The following is a 26,135-nucleotide window of genomic DNA, read 5'->3' as shown; positions in this document are numbered from 1 at the left end:
ATTGTGAATTTTTAAATGGCAATTGCAAAAAGTGAATGATGTAACAATCATTAAAAAACCTTAAGGAGGTAGTTTTGTGTTCTACAAGTGTAGGTTTCATAGCTACTTCCTTTGAAGTAAAAACCTCATCTCTTTGTAACTGGAATAGGTTCTGAAGAAACAAAGCTTCAAGAGGTTCAGATGGGCCATAAAAAATGTTGTAATCTCCTACAGGAGAGATGTGATTTATAAGGTAACGTATTTTTTATGACACATCGATGTTTGCAACAGACCAGGTCAGTTAAGTAAGAAGTTCAGATTTAAAAGGAAAGAGCAGCAACATAACTTTCCTTTACAGGTGTCATTTGGCTTAAAACAACCTTTGCTAACCCACTGACTGAATCATTTTGAATGTGTGTAAGTGGGGTTTATGTACCAAATGTGTACTTTTCCCATCTATGTGCAGGAGCTAGGACCTCCCCAACAAAATGTTTTTTAATGAAATAGGCATAAAATGATCTGTGCATGTCTGTGCTTGACAGTGGTCTTAAACCAGTCTTGGGATTCTTAGCAAATCTAGGTCTCTGCCATCAGATACTCACTTCAAAAAGAGGCAGCAGAGCATAATGGTTAAGGGGCTAGACAATCTGGGTTCAAAAGCCACTTCTGCCACATGCTAGAGTGATACAACCTGGGTGAGTCACTTGCTTAACATTCCTGCACCCCAGTTAACATATATTTGAAATGGGGATAATAAAGCCCCCCCAGAGGATTCTTTTGTGAATTAAGTAATATTATATACTTTATATGTTTAACTCTGTATTCAGTGCATGGTAATGAATTAGTTAAGGCTTGATATCATTTTCAGGCATTTATAAAGCATTTATTGAATAGCTACTATGCACCAGACAAAGTATACAAGTAAAGTCTGTATGTGTATATCTTCAAGTAATGAAGCCAACCATATGCCACCTCTGCATTATCTGAAAATGTGTAATTAGAGTTTTTAAGCAGTTTTTAACCACTAGCCCATTAGCAAACAACAAACACTGTGACACGGTGCAGAGTTTACTTACTTGGCCAAATGCAGATAATGCAGCTGCTCCCACAGCAGTCAGATGGGGGTGTGCTGATTGCAGGGCATACTGAACCCTGGGACCATCTCTAGAATGTGACATAATTTCAAAGTTTGAATTATTTGAATCACTTCTAAACAAGCCTTCAATAAGTCTGTTTAGTTATTTGAGAAAGTCCAGGCAATCCAGTAAATGTCCTCCATTTTTCCTGCTTGCATATAACCAATTAGAACCCAAAAAGAAAAGGGCTATAAAGTAACTAATTTCAAAATCCATAACGTCTACATCATGGCTTGGCTATCTGGGTCAAAATACATGTCCTGCAACATAATAACCACATGCTATAAAATATAATTGATATAACAGTATAGGCCAATAGGGTGAGTCTTCATTCTGACCACAAACATTAACATTACAAAAGGGTTCTCTATGGCAATTACACAGTGAAATACCATTATGCGTATCTTTCCATGTGCAGTTATAGCAGTGTCTAGATGACCCTGAACATCCATAAGAAAATAAAAAAAGTTCAGTCAGCTCTCCAGATGTCCCCAAATAGCATCGTGTTTGGCTTATGGACAAAACAGCTGGAGTTTCATTTTTCACTTTATTTTCTTCCAGATGTTAGTCTCTTGAAGACACAACCTCTTTTTTTTAATTTAATTTATTTACTTTGAAAGAGAGACAGAGAGAGAGAGAGAGAGAGAGAGAGAGAGAGAGAACCCCAAGCAGATCCCACACTGCCAGAGCAGAGCCCGATGTGGGGCTCAGTTCCACAAACTGTGAGATCATGACCTGAGCCGGAATCAAGAGTCAGATGCTTAACTGACTGAGCCACCCAGTTGCTGCAACACAACCTGTTTTGGAGTTCTTTTGTACCACTTAGTGTTGAGGTTCTAACTAAATCTGAAAAATGAAAAGGTTTACTATATATAAACACGTTTCTCCTCTGTTGAAAGAAGCTGTTAGTAAAAGATATGTTAGACCATACAAAGGGATTAGTGGTTGAGACAAAAGCAATGAACAATTTAACAGAAGAGATGGCATGGAAGTTATTGATTCAAGAAATAAAAACTTTGTCATGCTTGTGTGTATAGAGAATATGTGATCTGAGAGGCGCCTGGGTGGCTCAGTTGGTTAACAACTGACTCTTGATTTCAGCTCAGGTCATGATCTCATGATCCTGGGATCAAGCCTGGAGCCCCGCCCTGAGCTTCACACTGGGCGTGGAGCCTGGTTGAGATTCTCTCTCTCCCTCTCTCTCTGCCCTTTTTCTGCTTATGCTCTCTCTTTCTCAAAATAACAAAAACAACAACAAACAAGAAAAAGAAAACAGAAAAGAGAATATGTGGTCTAATATTTGTAATTTTGGGATTTTTAAATATTGAGGCAATGTGCTATAGTGGAAAGACATCTGGAAGTCTTGGGCATGAGTTCATATTCTGTCTTTGACTTTCGACTTTGTGACCCTCAGTTTCTTCTCAGGTAACCAACCATCCCAGTTTGTCTGGGTCTCCCCTAGCTTTAGCACTAAAAGTCCTCTGCCAGGGAAACCCCTCAGGATGGCTGGTCATCCTACAGCTCACCAATAAAATGAGGGTAATAACTTATTCACAGAGCTGTAGTGCAGACTGGTGAATAAGTAAAGCATCTAGTACAGCCAAAGTACAGGGTCCCCAAATAGGAACTATTATCATCATTATAAATCTCATCCACATTTCCTATTCTGTTTCCTCTTAAAGTGTAGGCTCTCCTGTTTCCATTTTATTCAACACTATCAACACTTCACTTGTACTAGGATAGTCATTTTAACCCCATCTCATTCTCAAAAGCCCTTAAATTTCTATGGTGAATTTTTCCTCATTGATTCAATGGTCATCAATTTTATGTCACTGTCACTGGAATGCAAGAGATAACTTTGTTTTTCCTCTGGGCAGACCTGATATGCTGCTGTAGTTCAGGTATACATTGTGGAAACTCCTGTGACCACAGCGAGCCTGACACACAGTAGGTACTCAGTAGGTACTTGCTAAATGAAGGAATGATGCATGACAAACACAGGTTGAGCTATGGCAACCCAGTTGTGGCCTTTCTCTTCTCTACAAACTCATCTTTTCTGTCATGGATCTCATCTACTGTGGAAACATTGTTACTATCTTTCAGAAATCAAAGAGGTGTATTTCCTTTCCAGAATCTTCCATATACCTATTGATCTTTAACAAGTGACTAGTGTAGTCTGCTCCCACTCTCTGGCTCCCAGATTGTTCTCTGGTTCTCAAGTATCCAGTTGCTCTCCTGCTGTGTTGAAACAACCATTGGCTGTCTCTAGCCTCATCACTGGGTCCAGCTCCAAACTCAGAGAATATTCTTTTGAATCCTTCACATTCCTCTTTTCACTCCAGTTTATTCTACCCATATTGTAGCCATCAAGCCACTTGTTCTTTTTTCTCTGTCTTCCAACTCAGGACCCACCTACTCCAGGAAGCTTTTTTTTGATGGGTTTAACCCAGCATCTAGCCTTTCTGTGACCATATCAGAACAGCCATCCTCCCAGAGCTCTGCTGCCAGAATCAGACAGAGCTGAATTTTGAATAATAACTCTGCCATTTACTGTTGCATGGCATTACATCTTTAAGCCTCAATTGCTTCTTTGATAAAATGAGGATAAGAATTGTACTTGTGATGAAACGAGGATAATAATTATGAAAATTAACTGAGGTAAGATATACAAAGCTTGGGATAGAGCAGACAATTCACTCTCATTCACCCTAATATTCCTATCACCTCTAAGATTGCTTACCTCCCTTTATTAAAATTCTGTGGAGGAGATTAATTGTGAGAATTCTCGAATATGTATCCCCAACTACTTTGTGATGTCCTTCGTAGGCTCCTAATATCCATCACAGGACTGATTCTAGAAGCTATAGAACCTGAGTATGTGAGGAAAGATATGTGTTTAGGATGTATAGAGTACCAGAACATTTAGGTTCCCCAAGTGACCTTAAAAGTGAAAATATAAAACCTGAATAAAAAGAAAGTCCTCAGTGGGGACTTTTCAGAACCACAGGAGAGAAAAAGGAAAACTTATACTCCTGACCTCTCACCTTAGCATTTTTCTTCCTTCTGCTTTCAAGCAGTGAATAATCAACATGTCAGAGTTCATTTGGATCTAAATCCAATTAAGTCTGACCTTAGGGATAGTTACTCATAGCTCTCAGCAGGTGTGTGCTTGGAAGAAATCGTCATCTATGCCCTTTGTTCCGTCTTTAAATTACCCAAGTTTATGGTCCTGACCTATCAAGCCTAGCAACAGTGCCCATTGAATATACAAGGAGAGCAGCTGCTAGTTTAAGTGTCTAGGCATCTGTGCTGGACAGGATTTTAAGAAATCACCTCTAATTATTCTGCATGAAACAAATCTGAGAGTTGAAAATTTTCTATAACTTTAATATCATTCTGATGCTAGTTGTGGGACTCAATGACTCGGCCCTTGGTTTCATCATCTGTGAAGTGATCTGTTAGATTGCTGCCAGAATTAGCATTAATGTTTGTAATTGAAGTGGCACAATACCTGCCACATAGTAGGTGCTCAATTAGTGGTATTCATGATGAAAATAATTGGTATTATTAAGGCATTACCAGGAATTTCAAATATTTCAAATTTCACACATTATTCACTGTGGGAGGAAACCATGTGTGTGCAAGTATACACGAATGTACATATATAAATTCTTACATTTATCTTCCATTAGTAATGTCCATGATTTCAGATTGGCTTCTAAAGTCGTGTTCTAAAATACCTTAATCAGATCTTCACAGTTTCTGCAGCATGGTTTTTCTTGGGTAAAAAAGGAGAAAGAGGCTGTAAAGGTGAGCACTCACAATGAATCTGATATTCTGCTAGGTGCTCTTCATATATTTTTCTCATCTATTTCTCATAAGTTCCCTGTAAATTATTATAATGTCCCTTATACAGAGGAAACAGATACAAATATAAATCAGAGCACAGATGCAAACCAGGTCTGACTAATTCTAAATTACTCTCTACTTTGGGGGGCACCAGAAGATTTGGCTTCAGGTCTCAACTTTGTCCCCTAAGTAATTGTGCTCTTGAACAAATTATCTCACCACTCTGGTCGGTAATTTTTTAATTCATAACACAAGGGGGTTGGATTAGACTTTTTAAAAGATCCTTTCCAGAACTACAAGTTTAAGATGAGATACTCTAAAAATAAATCTCAAGGCAAAATAAAATAAAGGGACCAGGTTTCTGTTTTTAGTCAGTGTGTTAACAATACTTCTTCCCAATATCATAAAGAAAAGAAGGAAAGCAGAAGAACCTGTTGGTCCTTGCCTTAGGATACTTTTTTTCCAGGCCACTTTTATTTGTACTCTGGTCTGACCTTTGAGATATCCTCAGGATACTGAGGCTATTCTCTTTTCCCTTATTTTTCTACCAGCCTTTTAAACGATAGTCAGCCCAATCCCATACAGTGGGACAGAACTTCGTTTATGGTGAGAGAGCTGAGTGGTGCCTCCCTCCTCTTTCCCATGTTCTTTTGAGTCAAATGACAGGAAAGAACACATTAAGAGTCCAGGAGAATGGGAAGGGAACTGAGGCTTTCCTTCCATGAGAGGATGACCAAATAACCACAGAGAGGATAATGGCTAGGTGTCGTTAATTCTCTGTTAATTTATTCTTTTTCTCCACCATTTCTTCCTTTCTTTAGTTAATTCTATTAATCCTTAAGAACCTGGACCTGGAAGGTTTTTTGTTTGTTTGTTTGTTTGTTTGTTTTAAACTCTGTCTTCAATAGCTCCACCCCTTATTCCTTTCACTATGCTATGGTCTCACATTTTTAGTAGAGCACATACATTGAATTGTGCTTATTTAGTTGTCCATGTGTCTGTTCTTTATTTAAATTTATACTACTGTAATTATATCAATACACAGTGATGCATACCATGGCTCCATCATTGTCCTCTACTGAGCAAACTATATTATCTACATCATTGTGATCCTTTGCAGAGACATTGTAGAAGGAAAGCATTCTCATGTTCAAGAGGAAAATTGTGCCCAGCTTTAATAAAGCCTGATATATCTGGCCTAGCCAAATAGATACATTAAAAGCCATTGCTTTGCCTTACAAAAGTATTAAGGAGAACTTTGTTTTAAGACCATATTACCCTATTGAACTTTAATATGAATGTATAAAGATTTGATTAATATACAACTGTTTACAGAACAGTCTCTCTCGCTAGACTCTTAGCTCCATGAGGACAAGGAATATATTTCTTTTCCACTCTACCCCAAATGCCTGACATGTAGTAAGTGCTTAATAAATATGATTGAAAGGAATGAGTAACGAGAGAAAGGATAAACAATTACAACCTGATTTTTAAATGAGGGACCACAGTGTATTGCCAATCCTTGCTGCATATCAGAAATGACCTTAGAAATATTATTTTAAGCTAAAGAAACAAGGTGTATTAAAATATTTTAATTATCTTTTGAGGGGAGGTTGAATAAATTTGTTGTTGTATACATGAATAATCACTTCTTGTTGATGCCATAGGATGAGAGACAGTAGGCATGAGTGGATGAAGAGAGAAAAGTGCAGGTACCGGGTTCATTTGCTTGTTTCTGTCTTTGTAATAACATTACTCCTAGTATGTGCCCTTAGATTGAACAGTAACAGCTCTGAGAAGTTAGAATTTTGCTCAATAAAAATAATAATATTAACAGCAGTGAGTAGGAGATGATTGTGTGCTGTGCCACATCATCATCTTTATTGAAGGGAAAAAGCAGAAGCAGGTGACTGGCGATTTCCACAGATAAAACTGAATGGGGATGAGCCAGGCTTTGAATTGAAGCATCCCTCAGAAAAGGTGACTTGAGGATCTGAAATCCCTCCTTATCTTTCAAAACAGTTGCCATTAATATGCTGTTTATTCAGCCATTATCAATGTGGCTACCATCCCAGTTTATACCAGATACAACCAGGTCGATTACTGACAGAAGACAATGAGCTGCTCAGGGTTAAGACAGAAAAATGACTGTCTTAGTTTCCCTACAGTTTGACCTCCTTTCACCCAGGAATCCCCTTTATTTTGCAGGCTACATTCCAGCCCCACAGTAAACACAGGGTGTATTTTCTCTGTAAACAGTGTTACAAGTGGAGGGTTGAAATGTTTGCTTTGAAAATTCTTACTTAAGCAGTGAGACCAAAAAGGTTCACTCTCTGTCAATAGGTTTCTCATCTTATGTGATTTGGAAGGATCACTCCCCTCTCATTACACACTTTATAATACCTGGAAGCACATCAGGGGTATTTGGAGCAGTCTCAGAAAATGAATGACCAGAGCTTTGGCTTCTGGATTTGGTCCGGCCTCGCTCCATCTCTGTCTCTTTGAGTAAAGTTGAAGCAAAGTCTAATAAACTTTAATGCTGGGAGGTTGTCATGACAAATTAGAAGAAGTTAGCATCAACTCCAAGATGCATGATCCTATTCTAAATTACTGAAATTAAATAATATTCTCTCCCCTAAAAAAAAGTTTAGACTATTTTAACAAGTCTATAACTCACAATTTGGATAGGAAGGTGGACATTAATTATAAAGGGACATCCAAAACTAAAATAATAATCAGGACTGACTGTTACTGACCAGTGAGCTCCATGATAATAGACCAGTGACCCAATTACATCTGTTTTCACTCATCCATGTACTCTTAGTGTTTTGCAGAGTGCCAGGCACATAGTGGGCTCTCAGTAGATATTTTAGTAAATGAATGAAAAGGAGGTATGAGTGAACAAATGAATGAATGCAGAGCCAAGCCTACTAAACCTGATCACATTGTTTGTTCACTATTCATGGACCAGCCACACCCAGCACTTTTATTTATTGTAAAAATAAAACAGGAACATCCAAGACAACTTTGAAGGGCATTCTCCCTCCCTACCACTCACCCATCTTGAGGATAATGGATCTTATTTATCTGAACCCATAATGAGTCCAGGAAGGGATAGCAATTCCTGTAGACACTTGGAGACACAGGCCTCTTTCTGGAATACAGAAAGATGCATTGTTTTAAGGAAGTTCTGAATGTAGGTACCTTAGGCCTCTGATTCCATCCTTGCCCAGGGTAAAGGAAATTGCTCTGCATCAAAACCAGACATGTTTATGTTACTTACCAGAGGAGCATAGTAAACACAGAAGTACAACCAACGGTGGCCTGGAGGAGATGTAGGATTGGCATCTACCTAGAGTCACCAAGGGCACAGCTATGGCCATTCTTTCTTGCATTGTGAACTCTACAAGGGATTATAAGGTGCAGAGAATTACATTAGTAGTAAATCAGATAATTTCTCTTTTCTTCTTAAACATTTACAACACTTCTTTAGTATTCTTCTTCTATTTTTGGATACAGTGGTCATTTTATTTCCTTCCATGTATTGTCTGTGCCTGAAATGAAGAACTACACAGAAAGACATAGAGTGGAAAAATTCCACTGCTGTCCCATCTCATAAAGTTATCCAGCTATTAGGGACCCTGAGACACAATGTTTCATAAACCTCCTTCAGATGATTTCCTGAAAACAAGTAATACCTTACAATATAAGCTAACTATTCTCCTCAAGTATGATTAGTATATACCACTTTCAGTGACCACAAAGCACTAAATTCCAGAATATCTGGTCAATCTCCAAAGCTAATCATAAAACTGTCAACTTCCTTTAAGATGAAGAGTATCAGGGGTGGCTGGGTGGCTCAGTCGGTGAAGGGTCTGACCACTGATTTTGGTTCAGGTCACGATCTCACAGTCCCTGAATTGGAGCCCCACCTCGCTCGCTGTGCCTGCTTGGGATCCTCTCTCTCACTCTCTTTGCCCCTCCCCTGCTCACACTCTCTCCCTCTCAAAAATAAATAAATAAACATTAAAAGTGAAACAACAACAACAAGATGAATAGTATCAATAGCCAAGGAGGGATTTAACCCTCTATCTACGGTACTTCAAGGTGGACCATGGGCAATATTTCATGGGGTTCTGTCCATAGACACCTTTATTTCCAACCAGCATCCTTCACAGGCTTCATGTTTAAGAAAGTGAGAATGGGATTATCTGAGAGGAGTTAGAAACACTTGTTTGCAGTGTTTAAATGTTAAAGGGCAAAGGACAAAAGAATGACCCCTGGAAACTTCATCTGTTGGCCTGTCTCCTCTGTGAGTATAAAATGTCACTGCGGGTTATCATTCTAGGCAAATGTTACTAGAAAAAAATGTCAAGTTTAATGGAGATCTGAAAGTTCCTTTGTATTTTTGTTCCTGATAAACTTCTATCATTTTATAAGTAGATGCAAATGCAAATTTTTATAATTTGACCTATTGTCAGAAAAAAGTCATAAAAAATACCAAAATAATAAAAGATAGCTTGCTCATTAAAATATGTTAATCTATCTAGATATTAATTTAAAAAGCTAATTTATTTTTGCTCCGAAATCCTTTACAACAAGAGAAATAAACTGCCACTATAAAAATTCCCACATGTCAATGTCTCATAAAATTTTCAAAACAGCTAAAAATGCGATGTTTACCTCCTCAGGTAGATTATGCAATGTTCTAATGAACCATTAATTCGACATAGAAGTTACCCTGGATTCTTTCTGTTTGACTTCTTGGAAGAAGGTCCAGATTATCTGTCTACTACTTTGACTGATACAAATTATTTAAAATGGGAAACAGAATAGTAAAAGAAAAAGACAAGAAGGAAACATTTAAAATAAGGACAGATTTAGAACATAATTGACTCTGGTCATCTATGAGCAGAGATCTTGAACTTTGTAGCTTTTAAAGATGTATGTAAACATATTTGCATCTTTCATTCAAGTATTTAAAACTAGTCCTTATTTGCAAAGTGTACCAAGTTACTCAGGGAAGTTTTACTACAGTCCTTAAAGAACAACAAATATGCTGAGTTATTTTTGCAAGTAAATTTCTAAGTGATTAGAGTGTATTAACTTAGAATTATAAACCAATGAATTCTTCCTGACTAGGTTTCTGCCAGAAGCAAATAATGAAACCTTTAACCAGGAAATGACAAACCTCCAAATTCTTCTGAGGATATTGCAGTAAAATGATTATCCTGTAATATTAGAGTGCATGAACATTACAAAGGAGGTTTAGAGGCATAAGGAGTTTTCAGGACTCATAACATTTTTTTCCCACAGAAAAGCAGGTTCTTGGTCTATCTCCAGAGGTTAAAGGGAAAGATAAACTGATGTTTAAAGTATGAGTTTTTAATCACCTAATTTGGTTTGATGACTATTCCCCAATATATACCTCAAGTGTATTGTTAATAAAACCAATCTCAGAATTTTTTCAGCTATGTCTTGTGAATTGTTTAAATAGCAACTCATACACACACACACACACACACACACACACACACACTCATACTCACATTCACATAGGCTCTCTTGGGTTAGGTAAAGAACATTAGAGCATATGTGGTGGAAGCCACAAGATCAGGCCAGTTCAGTGTTTGGTTCTCTTATACATATGGTCACATACTGAAGAATTGAAAAAAAAAAGATGGACCAGTTAAGATGCTTTGAGCTCCAAGCAAGAGGAAATCCACCAAAAATGTTACTGAAACCATGAGGATACTTATTATCTCAAAAAAAAATCCAGAGATAGGACTTTAGGATTGGCTAATTCCCTGGAGCAGCATCATCAATAATCTGTGCTCTATGTGTCTCACACCACCTGTAAAAAAGTGTGTATGTTTTTTCCTCCTTTCATGAGGACAGTGAGGCTCAGAGAGCTTAAGACACATGTAAAATGTCATCTGTTTATGGCTGAGCCAGGAGTTCAGCCCACTCTGAGTCTTGAGCTTATTCTTCTGATCACAGTAAAAACATAATACATTACAGATGTTAAATATCATTAAGAGAGTGAGATAATACTTATTAGTAAACACAATAATATACATTAGCATCCATACAACTAGATTTGTTGATTTTACAGCTACCAACTCCCTGTCTTTGCTACACACTTTAGAAAATATACTTCGAGATGTTCACCTTATGCTTGAAATATTCATCCCAAAAACCTTTAGTTTTTTTTTTTTTTCGCACCTTCATTTTTTTTTTATTCATTTCATAAAAGTGTCTACTTTCTGTGTGTCCATGTATGGTTGTATAGCTTGGGGACTGACCAACTGTCATCATGGCCCTAAATCTTCCACTTCCTCCCCATACCACCCTTGCTCCATCTGAAGGAATCCTCTCACCATCCATTAGAAGAATGTCCTCCATTTTTCTGTTTTGAAAGTTTCATTAGAATTACCAATTTAGGTCAGAACAAATATCTAGACATTGTATCCTAACATTTTCCAGGAGATAGGCTCTGAGTGGAAGTTTCAAGTGCATGATTTTATATAGTCTGTGCAATAGCTCTGTGAAATAAATATTATTATCTCTGTTTTTACAGATAAAGAAATGAGGACTCTGGGGAATTTTACAGCTCACCCCATTACACACAGCTATTAACAAAGTTAGGGATTATGTTCGCTCATCTCCCATGCAATTTCCACTATAATAAATTAGGGGAGAGACAAGATTCATTAAGTGAGCAAGACAGCTGAGTGGTTGGACAATCCAGAGTACGTAAGGCATTGGGATCAAGGTGGAGAGAATGAGATGCTCAGAGGAGACCTAGAGTGGAGAAAAGGGGCAAGAGTGAGAAGGCCAATGACAGACATTTCCTACTCATTGTTTTTTCCAGACTTAGACTCTGCAGCTAGGCCACTTTCCTATTTATTCTAGTTTCATTTGGTGATACCCAAATTGGGAAATTGCAACAATAAGTATGTTCAACTGACATCACATATTGTGGACATCTACAAGGAAAAAAAGAAATTCCTATTACACATTGATTTGAAAAGAAATAAATAATATCTGGAGTTTGCAGTTGAAAGTCTTATATTTGGAAGGATGACCAACCACATGTAAGTCACAGGCAAGGCACTGAGCCACCCACTCAGGGATTTTATCCACCATTCAACTGGGAGGTAAAATGGGAATTTTATTAATGGGTTGGGACTGTTATTCATTTACACATGAGGACATTGCAGAAATGTCCAAAGGAAACAAATATTATATTATATTATTAAAATGTTGCCCTAAGCTATAAGTGATGTTCTAAAGGAACTGAAAATCTAGAGAAGATGTAGTTTTATTCCTCAAAGACTGGAAGCACATGAAAGCCAGTATGATGAAGAAACTAGTCATATGTTTTTATTACTAGAATCTGGGAGATGGTTCACAAATGTGTTTTACTATTTACATGAGGTAGCTGGTCAGCTCATAGGGAGCCCACCCACCACTGATTGCTACAGGATAATATTTTGTTTCTCCCCTTCCTCTCATCCTCATTTCTTGTCACTCATACTTATCGGCAGGTTTGTAGACACTTATGCCAGAGATCAGCAAGACCTGGTCTCCTTATCCTTCCATTATTCAGAACAAGCCATTATGTAATGAAGAAACCCTGTTTTGTTACTATTTACAGATATTTATGTTCATAGTATAATTTTCTGGCCTTATTAAGATGAGATAGATGAAAGTGCCTGGGTGGCTCAGTCAGTTAAACATCTGACTTTGGCTCAAGACAGGTCTCACAGTTCATGGGTTTAACTCCTGCATCAAGCTGTCCGCTGTCAGCACAGAACCCACTTCAGATCCTCTGTACCCCTCTCTCTGCCCCTCCTCTGTTCATTCGCTACCTCTCTGTCTCCCTGTCTCTCTCAAAATAAATAAACTTTTAAAAAGATGAGATAGATGAAAATGAAGAGGAAAGAAAAATAGAGGGGCATTAGACAATAGAATAGAATAGACAATAGAATGCCATTCATTCTTTCATCATTCATCATTCATTCATTCAAAAGTCAACACATATTTATAATTGCCTGTTATATAACTAGATACCCCCTTAGGAACTAGGGCTATCCAATTAATCAAACCTGTTCAATTTACCCTCTGGGAACTCTGGTGGGGAAAAAAAGAAATAATAAATAATAAAAGCAACCACATAGCATGACAGCTGGCATTAATTGCTCAAAAGAAAAGTAAAGCAGGGCAACAGGATTGAGAAGATGGCGTGTTGATATTTTATGCTAGGGATCAGGGAGTGTGGTCATGTATATAAAGATTCATTCATTCAATATTTATCGACTGCCTTTGAAGAGTTGGGTACTGTGCAAGATACAAGATGAATAAGACATGGTTCCTGCCCTCCAGGAGCCAACAGCTCAGTAGAGAATCTCACCACCTGCTCCATTAGGCAGACAGATTAGAAGTCTCAGGGCATATTGCAGCAGGAACATTGTACACAGTGACCAATCTGAACAGATTGTAAGTATTCCAAAACTCACAGTGGTTTTCCATAAAATAATTCTCACTTCAAGTAAACATTTTCAGTTGGTGAGTAACTCTGTTTTCCACCGACAGCACTCATATTTGAGGGCTTCCTTAATGCATTGATGACTTGTTTTTCTGATTGGTTGCCAAGGTTTGTTTGGGTCCTTATTGAAATGTACTTACTTAACTCCTCCAAAGCAACTTGGCTGGTTTCTTGTTGCTATACTGGCAAATGCTGCCTCCTGTACTGAAAAATTTGTTATTTCTGAAAAATGTGGACTGTCCCTGGACGGTTTTCATGAAAATCAAAGATAAAAAAGAAATACAGATTTAAAAAAAAATAAGGGATGGAGAACAGAACTTTGTTTCCACAAGATTTACATAAATGTAGGTCACATCCTGGATGAACCTAGTTTTATCATGCTTTGTGCAGATACCTGGCTCAGAAATTCCTGATTCATCAAGAAGACAGAGGAAAGTATAATTATGGTCAAAACACTAGCTTTTATAAACAAACTGCTTTTCTTTTTTTGTGTGTTATTAACACAGCCTCCTTATCCGGAGCTTTACAAAGGTTGTAATAATATAACATTGTTAAAAAGAAATCTCAATCATGTGAGAGAACAACACTGAGCTGAAAAGTCTTTGTTTTCCTGAAGACAGAGCCTTTTTTGATAGGGGATGGGAGATCATATCACACACAGTTGTTCCAGAGGACAGGAGAAAGAGTCGCTGAGCTCTCTGCTAGCACAAATGATGCTAATCCACTCGCTCTGCAGGCTCCACGTTGGAACCTTCTTCCTCTTCCCAGACTCTCCGACACATTCCTCACCCTTTGCCACACTTAGAAGACCCAGGAGAGGAAATTATTTTGGGGAGGCTGAGACACAAGCACAGGTGGTACCACTTGTTATAAACTTTTCAGTTTTTGTTGGGGCTGTGAGCCAACTTTATAGTGGTTTGTTCTGTCAGGAAACGGAAGCAAGAGTTTTTGGCCCTGGCTGTTGATCCATTTGTGCTGTTGCTGATTTCCACAGGTTGCCATTTTGCAGAGGACATGTTGCTTCTCAGTAGCACCTCAGGGCCACGGTGCCAGCCTGAATTACTGCCAAAAATCCTTATTTCTTTACTACTCCAAACAGTGCATTTGGGCAGTTCTGTCAATTCTGTATTGGAGAAATTTCACACCAAAATTTGAATTTTGTTGACATATTTCTTTTTTGGCCGCACCAAGGGAAAAAACAGTTTGTAGTAAATTTATTCTTTTTCCTACGCGTGGGAGTCCTTCCCATTGGTAAAGTGTTCACTCTTATCATGGCCTCATTTATAGCAGCTTCCAATGCTGTGATCCTGTCAGCTTTAGGGGTAAATGACAGACAGGAATTTTGCTATCAAAGTTAATTCCAAAGGCCATGAAAAGTCAATCATTAGATAAGATCAAGAACTTAGCTCTAAATATAAACTCTTTCTCAGCACTTGCAAAGAATACTACCAAAGTTTAACCCTGCCCTAAAATTCCCCATAGGAACTCTGCTCCTCACTAAATATCCTGTTTTCTAAGGATATCATTCACAGTGAAATTTACTCCATTGAATCTCCAATAACTGATTCTGTGGCTTATTTTCATATCTCACTCTTTTTTTTTTTTTGGTGATAAGGTACCAACAGAAAACTTCCATTTTCAGCTCTATGAACTTTGATTCACAGAATATACTGGAATTAAGTAATTTCTCAGGGTGGCCTTCCAAACCAGGGATAGTGTCCAGTTATTGGTGGGTTTGGCTTAGGTTATGCTGTTTATTTGTTTGGGTTGTATGTTTTGAATATATGCCCAGGGCTTTTAAAAAGAGTGATGGGAACATTCATATAAGTGGAATTAAAAGCAAGAGAACAGACACTGCCAATACTTTAATTATGAACCTAGCAACATGTGTACTTATTTGGGGGTTTAAACAGTGTAAGACAAAATAGAAGGAAATGAGTGGGGACCTAGTGGTTTTGAATGGGATGGCTGCCTTTTCTTCTTAGCATGCAGACAATAAAAAGCATAAAGCTCTTCTACCCTTTCAGATCCCCAAAGATATGGCAACCTGCCTTGTGTCCATTTTTCCCAATATCCTTTGCACTTTGGGCATTATCAGAACAGAGGATAAAACTACAGTAGTCATCTATATTGGAGTATATCTGAGTTGGAGTGTATGGTCTGTGTATATCTCTGCCCCCTCCTGCCCATAGTGTTTTCTTCAAGGCCAAAAGGACCAGCACATCATGGGCTGCTGAATTCCAGAAGGAAAGGGAAAGATTGTGGTGTGTGTGTGTGTGTGTGTGTGTGTGTGTGTTTTCACGCTGGCATCTTATGACCCTCATGGTTTTCTATTGCCCAAGAGAAAAAAACCAAACTCTTTGGAATCTTTCTTCTTTTGACAAATTTCCCAGAAACTGTAACCATAATAGCTGGAGGGTTGTTAAACAAGGGAGTATAACTAAGGTTGAGGTGGTGAACCAAAGGAATTTGGAAAGTTTGAGAATTGGGAAGATTGGGGTGGTTGACACACACTTCCTTTTCCTTTAATTTTTGAGGATTTTTCCCTCTCACATCTTCCTTCCCAATCAAGTGTATTTCATTCCAGACATAAAATCAAAATCCTCTTCTCCCCAGTCTCTGTGTGGATTAGGAGTAATTATAAGGTAAAACTAACATTGTCTCCTCTCTTGAAATGCATACTTTTCTTCTAAAGGTTTATTGAGGGGTCTATTTGGCTTTTTTCCAGAGTTTTATATGAGATGGTATTTCCAAGGTAATATTACACTGATCCAATATAATGTACGGTGGGGGGCAGGGTGGCTAACTGAGAACATTTTACTTTTAAGTTAAAGAAAAAAAACTGATGGCAAAAGACACACACCAACACTAGTAGCTCATGGCAATTCTCTTCCTGAGTATAACAGCTAGAACTAGTTGGTTCCCAAATACAAGGCTGAAGCCGACTGAAATGTCCCAGCAGGCTGCTGGGTTTGCACTACAATGTCCAGCAAATTTCATGTAATTAGAGCTGCCTGCTGAAGGAGGCCTGTGGTCTCCATAGGCTGTTAAGACCTTAGTTATGGCCAGAAGGGGAGTAGGTAGGATTCAAGTCCTGCCACCAATGCCAGAAGCTAGGAGTGCCTTCATAGTGAGGGCAACTGTTAGAATGAGCCAGCTGTGCAAAGCAGAATCAAAAAGCTTGTAGATTTAGGTAAAATAGTGCCACCTGTGATTTTTTCCCCTTTTGAAAAGTATGGAAGAAAAAAGGCAAATCCTAGAAAAAGGGAACTAGCCTCTTCAGAAGTGCCAGAAACTGCTCAGCTGTACTGGGTTATTTTCCTAGGAACAATGCAAATCAATGAATTTGAACTGAGTTATCACTGCAGCTTTCAGAAGTACCTGAAAAGCTTTGCCAAAAATTCTGACTCCCCATAACTGGCCCAGAGGTCAATTCACGGGTCTGGGTCATGTGTAAACTGGGTGTTTACCATCCAAAGAATTATTAGGAGCCTTAAAAGAGGTGTTTCAACGTTCTCTGTGAATTGCAAAGTGCTGCTCACGTGGTCATATTGAATAACATGGCATGGAGAGCATTCTTTGCATTAGGTATGGGGTGCTAGCAACTCTTAGAGAAATAAAAGAAGGCTGCTCTAAGTTGTGTAGTTTACATAGCTGATAGTTTTTCTATTATTAGAGTTCACCAAGAAAAACTTCCCTCTCAAGAAAATGAATTCCTTAAGCAAAAATGTGTGAGCAACATCTTTCTCAAAGTGGTAGTTTTCTGTTATTTCTGATTTAACTCTGAAAATAACACACAAACATCAAGACTCAATCCCAAATGTTTTCCAAGACAAGTTTCAATCTTTCTGCTCCTTTCTTTCTTTGTTTTAATCACAGATTTATTGGGGGTGGTGTGGCTGGAATTTCAGTCAGTTGATGGCATTTCTTCCCCTTTGAATGGAACTGCAGGGGATGAAAATCATTAGGGGATGTTTGTATTGTATTTGGATGAAAGAGTTTTCCTTAATATGTGTGCCCTGCTTGCAGCCTACATTCTTCAAATCACTTAATAGTGCAGAGTTGACATGCCTCACACACAGTGGAGGCCTGAATGAGTGACCAATGGGATGAATGGGCACACATGAAAGCCAAGTAGAAGGAAACGCTAAAAACACGGCCCTCGTGTATGAAATTTGGGCTGTGTTTCATTTGTAGTGACTACCTAAAAATGGAATCCAGTCAAAAGGTCATTTCTTTTTCACTTATAAAATAAAAGTGCTTTCACAAAGAATCCCTAAGCTGGAAAATATTTTAGAAATAATCTAGTCTAGTGATTTTCAAATCATACTTCCTAGAGTTGTAAAGCAAGGTTACTCCACCTTGGCTAAACATTTGAATCACTTAGGAAGCTTTTCAAAAAAATATGCTAGAGCCTCATTCCCAAAGAATCCAATTCAGCTCATATGCATTGTCCCAGGGCATATGTTTTAAAAGTTTTCCAGATGATTCTAATGTACAGCCAAGGTTGTGAACCTCCATTCTAGGGGTTTGGCAGTCGAAACATTTGGAAATGTGATCTGATAAGTGCACGTATACGCCCTGAGGACAATATAATAGAATGTATTAAATGGGGAAACTTGGGATGTGCTTGTGCCCTACAGAGTTCCCATGAATTTTAAAGAAAACATTAGACTTTGGAAAATTCAATTAAACAGCATTCTATCATGTATTCCTTGTACAGGACATTCTGCAGATGTACAAGGTATGCACAGAGATTAAGACCCAGTCTTTCTCTTAAAGATTTTATAGTCTCACAATCTGGGATTTGGCCTGTGGCAGAGGCATAGGGAAAGAATGAGAAAAACAAGTATAGATATAACTTTAACAAAAGGCAAGTGTGTTATGGATGGCACAACAAGGATCGAATCGCAGACAAAACATTCCAGCTTTCAGCATCTGGTCTAGTTTCTCATCTCTTCTTCACCCAGTATAGAACTGACCAGACTGAGCAGTTATGACATCCAAACCCTTAGAACATAGCCTGTTCTGGGGCAGCACAGCTCTGAGCGGGAAAAGCAAAGCAGGTGCCTTGTTCCTTCTGACTTCCACTTGGTACAAGGTAGGATGTTTCCTAGAGCCTGACACTCACTAGGTAGGAGGTCCCTTTGATAGAAGGGAAAAAATAAAAAGGATGGGTGCCAAGTGTCCTTTTCAGGACTGTTTCTAGGTGTCTGGCCGACCACTGGTTTCTTTGCCAAGGGGAAGGCAGAGAAAAACAACTGTTTGACCTCATTTGCTTTTGTGCTTCTCAAAGTCAAAGATTGTTAATCTTTGTTATCATCCATTGATTCACTTAGCAGATATCTTTTGAGATCTCTTTAGGGTCCAGGTTCTGTGCTTATTGATGGCCATACAAAGAGTGTGGACATGCTCAGGACTTAATAGGTCACAAATATATGCAATAAAAATATAAGCAGATACCAAATAAGAAAATGAAAGAATGGGAGAACAGAGGCAGGACAAATTCATTGTGTTTAGCGGACTGCAATAAAGTTTGTAAAGAAAGTGGTATTTCACATAAAAAGGGCAATTGACAACCAATTTATTTCCTCTTTCTCCCTATCTCCACCCTTCCCTTCCTTTACTTCCTCAAATATTTATGAAGTACCTATAGTGCTTAAAGCACTATGATGAGAGTTTTGGGCTTCTAATCAGACATCAATCTGTTCTCAAAGGGTGGAGAGGAAATGTTTCCTAAATATGAATACCCACTAGAAATCGTTAAGTGCCGTAATTAAAGTGTAAGTAAAGATGAATAAGACAAAGATAGGGAAAAGTTTCAAAAGTGACTGAAAAAGTTGTAGTCGTGATGTTTTTGTTTTTGCTAACTTCACTGCTTTGAAAACTGCTCCTGAATATGTGCAAAAGCATCCACAGCTACACTTGGGGGCATTGCAGTATCTGGGAAGCAGCTTGAGGGCTAGTAACAGACCCCTGTCAAGGATACCGGGACCATTTTTTTTGTACTGGTCATTTATAATCCCCAGCCTGTGAAGAGATATACTTATTATTATGCGGAAATCAACTTGTGCTGTGTCGCTTCTGAGTTTCTGAAAATCATTTTCTGAAACTCTATTTGAAAGACCCTTTAGAAATAAAGTCACAACTTTTTATGGCGTTCTTGCTAAAAATGTGAAAACTGAACTTGATTGGTGGACTCAGAAGTCTTAGAAGCTTTGAAAAACTGCTGTGCTTCAGGTTTTACCCTTGCTTTCTTTTTCTTTCCCTTACCCCCCCTCATCCTAACCATTGAATCTTGAAGCACATTCTTTCATTAAGGAGATTCAACACCCTCTACAGTAGTTGATTGTGAGTCATTAACATCCTGTGGCAAGTCCTAGTCTTGAAAGATAAGAGTCAACCTCATGTGATAAAATTTTAAACAAATGCTGCTTTCCTTTTTTTATCATTCTCTCTCTCTCTTTTTTTTCCTATCATTCTTTTAAACAATATGAACTTTGGCTGGCCACAGAACCAATAATAATAACATTGTAGTTTAAAATTTAACTTTATTTCCAGGGTATAGCCCATGCCATTGACATTCTGTAGATAGTGAAACTAAGCTTTTCCTCTTTCAAAGACTCTTGCTATCCCTCCCAAGAAATATATGTGATTCATTTCTACCATGTGCCCCATTCTTTTGCTATTCAGCAAAATGGAGCCTGCTTCACCAGTTTTTGGTCTCTGTAGATTTCCACTTTATTGAGTGATTAATTACTGGCTTTCTGGTGACTTCTTAATCTTTTTCTGTATTTTAAAATATTCCTTCATTTCTAAATTCTCTAGTGTAAGATACAAACTCTAAATGGAACATAAGTAACTGCAATTACTTTTCTCTTTGTTCAGCTTTGCCTTTACTACCAAAGACATCATTTGGAAAATGTATTAAAAATCACAAAAGATTAAAACTTAAAAATAAACACTAAGCAGTTAGTTTTGTCAATGAAAACATTAGCATTTAAAGGTTAAAGTGACAAAAAAATGTGCTTATTCCTTGCATTACTAATAGTGTCCATTTATGTTAGCAATAGTTGTATTTTTAAAAGATGCTGCAAATATATAAAGATTGGTGGCCTCTGAATATTTAAACACAATATACTTAAGACAACAAAACCAAAACACACTTTTATTGTTAGGGAATATTGAAACCCACTGCTTAATGTATGAGTTAATGGAACTTCTTGACAAATCACCTGTTAAATTTTAGCTGACAGCTTGTCATATATTAATTATAAATAATTGTAATATACGGCTATCGTAATGCATGCAACAAAAAAGAAAGAAAGAGAGAGAGAAAGGTAATTAGAGTATATCCTTTGTTTTCCCCCTTCATTTCTTGCTCACAGGAAAAAAATGACCCATGTTTCACTTGGGTTGGGATAGTGCCAATGGTTAATGGAATGCCCCACTCTACTAAAGAATTTAATGGGAATATCCATTTGTCACAGTCACATGCTGTAATCTCCAGTAGCAGAGCCAATGGAAAATAGCATCGTACCATAACGTCCTCTACACACTGCAGGTGAGGGGGAAATGCAGCAGCTGAACTGAACAGAGTCAGGGTGCAGGGCCTGGCTTTTCTAGGCCTGTCTTTAGAGGAAGATGTGGATTGCTTTTCTTTAAGAGAACAGTGCTGTGCTGCCTGACAGCAACAAGAAATGCTGCCCTGGAGAAAAAAAACAGTGCATTTCTTTCACATGGAGAAAAATGTGAATGTTTGCATAGCAAGGCTCAGAATCTCTAACCAGCTTTTTGTCTCCTGGAAGCCCCCTTGTTTGTAAAGAGACTTTGATTGGTGGAATCAGAAAGACCAGGATTAGACTCTCATTTCATTTGCCTCCTAGTTCTGTGCAGGAGCTTCCCAATCTGAAGGAGGGCAATAACAGCACCTAAATGTGCAATGTTACTGGTAGAATGCATAGGATTATATGAATAAAAAGGAGCATGGCACCTAAGTTACAACTGCCTTCCTTTCTTTTTTACAACTTAGGTGGAATTATGGTATAGTTTGATTACTGAAGATCCTGTGTTCCCAAAGAAATCAAAATATTGTTTTGTGACTATATTTAATATCTGTTTTACCTTTCTCAATTGCCAGTTCTGTGTTTGGACTAAGAAGTAAGCTCCTGAAAAATGCTGTATGAATTAAACTGGGAAAACTCTCTCAAATGAACATTTTAACACTTGTAGAGATTAATGGTCATTTGAAGATTAAAACCATAAATTATTATCCCATTTGTGCATTTAGCAGCAAGTTGGTGAATTATATTAAACATGACTAGCACCTATGCGACGAGGTCTCAGATACTCATTTCAGTACCTTATGAAACTCTTCACCATCTTCAGAACATGTCCCTTGAGCCTATGTCATGTTTCTCCATTACAAATTAAATTTAAAAAAAAACTGGCCCTCACAAAGAAAATATCATCGACAACAAGTATTTGATTCCTTGGTTAATAATGTGTAATTGAAAAAGAAGTAAAAACACAAAATTGAAAGTCAAACAGATATAGGTTTAAAATTCTAGCTTGGCCACAAGCCAGCTATGTCAGCATAGCCAGATTAGTCTCTGGATTCCTGTTTCCTCACTTGTGCAATGGGGCTAATTATACTTAACTAGAAAGGCACTTGTTAAGATTGGAGGCAAGGCAGTGGCTTCGAAACTTTTAATTACTAGTCACATGATCAAAACATAAGTTTTACAGAACAATATTTAGTATATGTAGCACACTCTTTTTTCTTTCCTACTTTCATTTCTTTTGCTTAAAAAGTTGTTTATGACCTACTGGATTTGTGACCCATGACAGGTCATAATGTGCCTTTTGTAAACAGTGGGATAGCATGATGTTTAGTACATAATAGAAGAGTAACAAATGATTACTATCATTGCTGTTATGATTATTTTTAGTCTTTTTTAGGATGTTCCATTATAGATGAGAATAAAATCTTTCAAGTACTTCTAGGAACTAACTCCTTTGGACGGGGTCCAAAATAGACTCATACTCATTGTATGCTGAATTATGCACTAGAGGGGGTTGTGCTATAGCAAAGTTGCTATATGCTATTCATAACAGAATGTTAGAGTGGAAAGGACCTAAGAAAATGTCTAGTCCTATTTCTTCACTTCTCTTCATGTAAGTATTTATAGTTTTAAAACAATCTATATTTATTGCTCATAGATAAGTGGGAAAACAGTTTGACCTAGAACTAGGGGTAATTAGGAAGAGCTGGGGGCAGGGGAACACTGGGTCATGATATCTGCATTTTGGGGCTGCTTCTGCCACCAAATAGTTGGATCACCTTAAACTCTCAGGGACTCAGTTTCCTTACCTATAAAATTAGGTGATTTCAACAGATAATTAGCCCACTTCTGATGTTCTTTGATTTCAAATCTCCAAATAGCAAACATTCCCAGAGGTTATAGGAGATGCCACAGAGTGCTGTTTTGTTACAAATCTGTTGTGAATGTGTTAATATTTGTATATGAGGCAGCTGTCTTACCCCACCTCTGTAGGATGTGCACAGAAAGTCTGGCTTCTTTGTTTCTTCCCATCTCCTCTTCCTCAGCATTGTTGCCCTGAATAATGCTGGATCTTGTACAAAAATAGCTCGGACTTGCTAGTCACCTTATCCCACTGCCACTTCTTTTTCCAAGACATTTGGTTATAGTAGGACATGAGCATCTAGGACCTCATTGTGTCAGGAAAGTATGGTCCTCTGGCTAATCTCACTTACTTATATTGTTCTCTGTCTGGATTGTCTCTTCTTTCTAGATCCCTTTGCTACCTGCTGATTGCTCACCTTAGTCATGATCATCTCTAGGTTCTCTAGGTAGTCTAACTTGCTATCAGGAGGTTACGTTGTTACTTCCTTGACTACACTCTTAGACAGCAGTCAGCCTTCCCAACTGAGATCTTTTAAAATAAGGTCAGACCTGGTCAGATCATCTCTCTCTTTTTTAAGTTTATTTATTAATTTTGAGAGAGAGAGAGAGAGAGAGAGGCATGAAGAGAGGGAGAGAGAAAATCCCAAGCAGGCTCCTCACTGTCAGCACAGAACCCCACGCTGCTCCATCCCACAAACTGTGAGATCGTGACCTGAGCTGAAATCAAGAGTGGGATGCTGAAACAACCTGGTCAACTCTTCTTAAATGTGGCAGAGGGATGTGTATCTCTCCACCAAAGGCAACAGCAAAGGATTGTTAGGGCTTTAAGAACTTTTCTGTTTGTCCTTCTGACATCCAACTTTGCAAGATGAAAATGGGACTCGCGGTTTACGGAGGAGAATGTGGCAAGGAGAAAGCCGAATCAGTTTACAGTTTACACCTTGAGTGAGAATCACCTGCTCAGATTTCTGAATCCATCCTTAAGGCACAGGGGCAGTTGTCTATCACACCTACTCAGCCTCTCAGTTCCTTATGTCTCAAAAAGCCTGAAGGGTACACCTTGCTCCAGAAGCTTGCACAGGTATGAATTTCTTCTAAAGTTTTACTGTAAGGCTGACCACACACACACACACACACACACACACGTACAAGGAAGAGTCAGACCACAACGATCCCTCCTGCCCTGTCCCCTCACATGCTGGAAAACTGAACTTAATTTAGCAAGGCTCCTGCAAAAATATGTGACTTCTTTTTGGAGCACAAAAGAGGCTGAGGATTACTGACCAATGCTTCAGTGTCTTTCAGGAGTACAGCATGCAGCTGGAGGCAACAGTCAGGATGCTGGATCATCTTACCTTTGCCCTTTCAAAAACAGCCTTGAACCTGCAGGCATAAATATTTTGTGTATGTGCTGGCCTGAACGCAGAATGGGCAAGGGAGGGGTTGGAGGCCCTGACTTTATTTAACCTTTCTGACCAAGTTTCTAATAAAATTTTGGTAGGCCAATTGCCAAAGGTGGCTCCCAGCTACTGACTTTGTCCACATGCTAGAGATCCTGTGAGGACTGACGAAGGTTAAAATGTGCCTGTTAGCTAACAATCCACCCAGTGTGTTCTGTGGATGAAGGGTTCACAGTTGAAGCTTGTGTAGCGGAACAACTGACTGCATGTCTAGGGAGAGGGTTTTACGTGTTCTTCAGACAAGCTGGGAGCAGTGAATTTCCAACATCCTAAAAGGGGGGTAGCATGGAAGCAAAACAAAGGTTATCACAGTAAGATTGATTCCATACTTCCTTTCCTCTCTGACTCTAAAGTAGATCCTACAAGCATCCCTGAATAACACTGTCAAGGTGAACTGGGGCGGACACAAACTGTCTCATCAAGGAGCGCTCCTTGTATTATTATCACTGCTTTGAATGGGGGCGCGATCAGCATTTTTTTTTCCTCCAGTGCACCAGGACACAGAGCAGGAAGGACCCGGGTGTGCATCTCTTAGGAGAAGAGTGAATTTGTTAGAGGGGGTCTTTTCTGGCCTGGTGGATGGATGCTGGAGAGTGACGTCACCCCACCCCCTCCTGTGTGTGTGTGTGTGTGTGTGTGTGTGTGTGGTGCGTCTCCTTCGCCCAGCTCTTCTGCTTGCCCCTCCTTCGTCCAGCTCCCCGGCCCTTTCAGTGGGTCAGTGGTCCAGATTCAGGGATTCGCCAGCGGGCGCAGCGGGCCTGGCTCTCCCTGCGCCTGGGCGCACCCACACTCACACTTCTCGCACTGGCAACGCGCACACACACTCTCCCAGCGCCGGGGCACCGCGATTCTGTGGGATCCCCAGCACGTTACGAGGATTTTAGAAATCACTCAGACAAGGAAACAAAGAAAGAAGCTTTTCCAATCACTTTCCTGAGCTTTTTGATTTAATTTCCCCACCAAATCACCTCGCCTACAACCGTAACCACCAGGTTCAGGCCAGGTCCAAGGACTGGGCTGGACTGGCCATCCCACCTCCTGGCTCCCGACTCCACTCGGGCCGGTCTCCAGACGTCGCCTTACCCCCTCTCCCCCGCTTCCCCTCTTTCCCCGCCGGCCTCAGTTTCTGGTTACCTCTCGCGTGCGCTTCACTTTTGGGGGGAAGAAGAGAAGAAGGGGAGGGAGGCGCTGAGGGGGGCAGCCGAGTTGCTATTTGTGGCCAAAGAATCCTCTTTAAAAGAAGCAGCAGCAGGAAGGAGGAAACGAGAGAAGCGGAGGGAGAGGAGACCCGGCCCCGGACCCCCCAGCCGCGAGCAGCGGAGCATCGAAGAGCGGGAGGAGGAGGAAGAGCAGGAGGAGGAGGGAGAGCAGACACAGCGGCGGCGGCAGCAGCCGGCGAAGCGAGCGCAGGGCGAGCAGGAGGAGCGGGAGGAGGAGAAACCGCCGCGGAAGCCTCCGGCTCACAAGGGCCAGGAGGACGGCCCGGGAGGAGGAGGAGGAGGCGGAGGAGGAGGAGGAGGAGGAGGAGAAGAAGGGGGTAGGGGTGGAGGGAGGGCGGGGGGACGCGCTCCTTTGGATGCTGGATTTCGGGTTTTTGGACTCACTCGCTGACTCTCCTCCACTTCCTCGCTCTGGACTGGGCTGGCCGTACGAGGGCCGGGCGGCGGCAGCGACTGAGGGGACTCCCGCGGCGGCGGCCGCAGCTCCGCGGGATTAAATTGGCCGCCCAGAG

At 39.6% G+C, this 26,135-nt stretch overlaps 1 protein-coding gene and 1 long non-coding RNA gene across 36 annotated transcripts in view; one reads left to right on the top strand and one right to left on the bottom strand.

Annotated features, from left to right (window-relative positions):
- PTPRD (protein tyrosine phosphatase receptor type D) overlaps window positions 1-26,135 on the top strand; it is a 2,207,515-nt gene that overhangs the window by 1,653,035 nt on the left and 528,345 nt on the right. The window lies entirely within an intron of this gene.
- LOC122475042 lies at window positions 4,789-26,117 on the bottom strand. Its single transcript, XR_006295078.1, has 3 exons — window positions 26,008-26,117; window positions 8,248-8,367; window positions 4,789-4,893 (listed from the first exon to the last, which is right to left on the bottom strand). It is a non-coding gene; the product is annotated as an uncharacterized LOC122475042 (long non-coding RNA).

This window comes from Prionailurus bengalensis, chromosome D4 (genome assembly GCF_016509475.1).
Source record: "Prionailurus bengalensis isolate Pbe53 chromosome D4, Fcat_Pben_1.1_paternal_pri, whole genome shotgun sequence".
NCBI classification, from domain to species: Eukaryota; Metazoa; Chordata; class Mammalia; order Carnivora; family Felidae; genus Prionailurus; species Prionailurus bengalensis.
The sequence above is the reverse complement of the archived record's forward strand: the minus strand, read 5'-3'. Positions and strand labels throughout refer to the sequence as shown.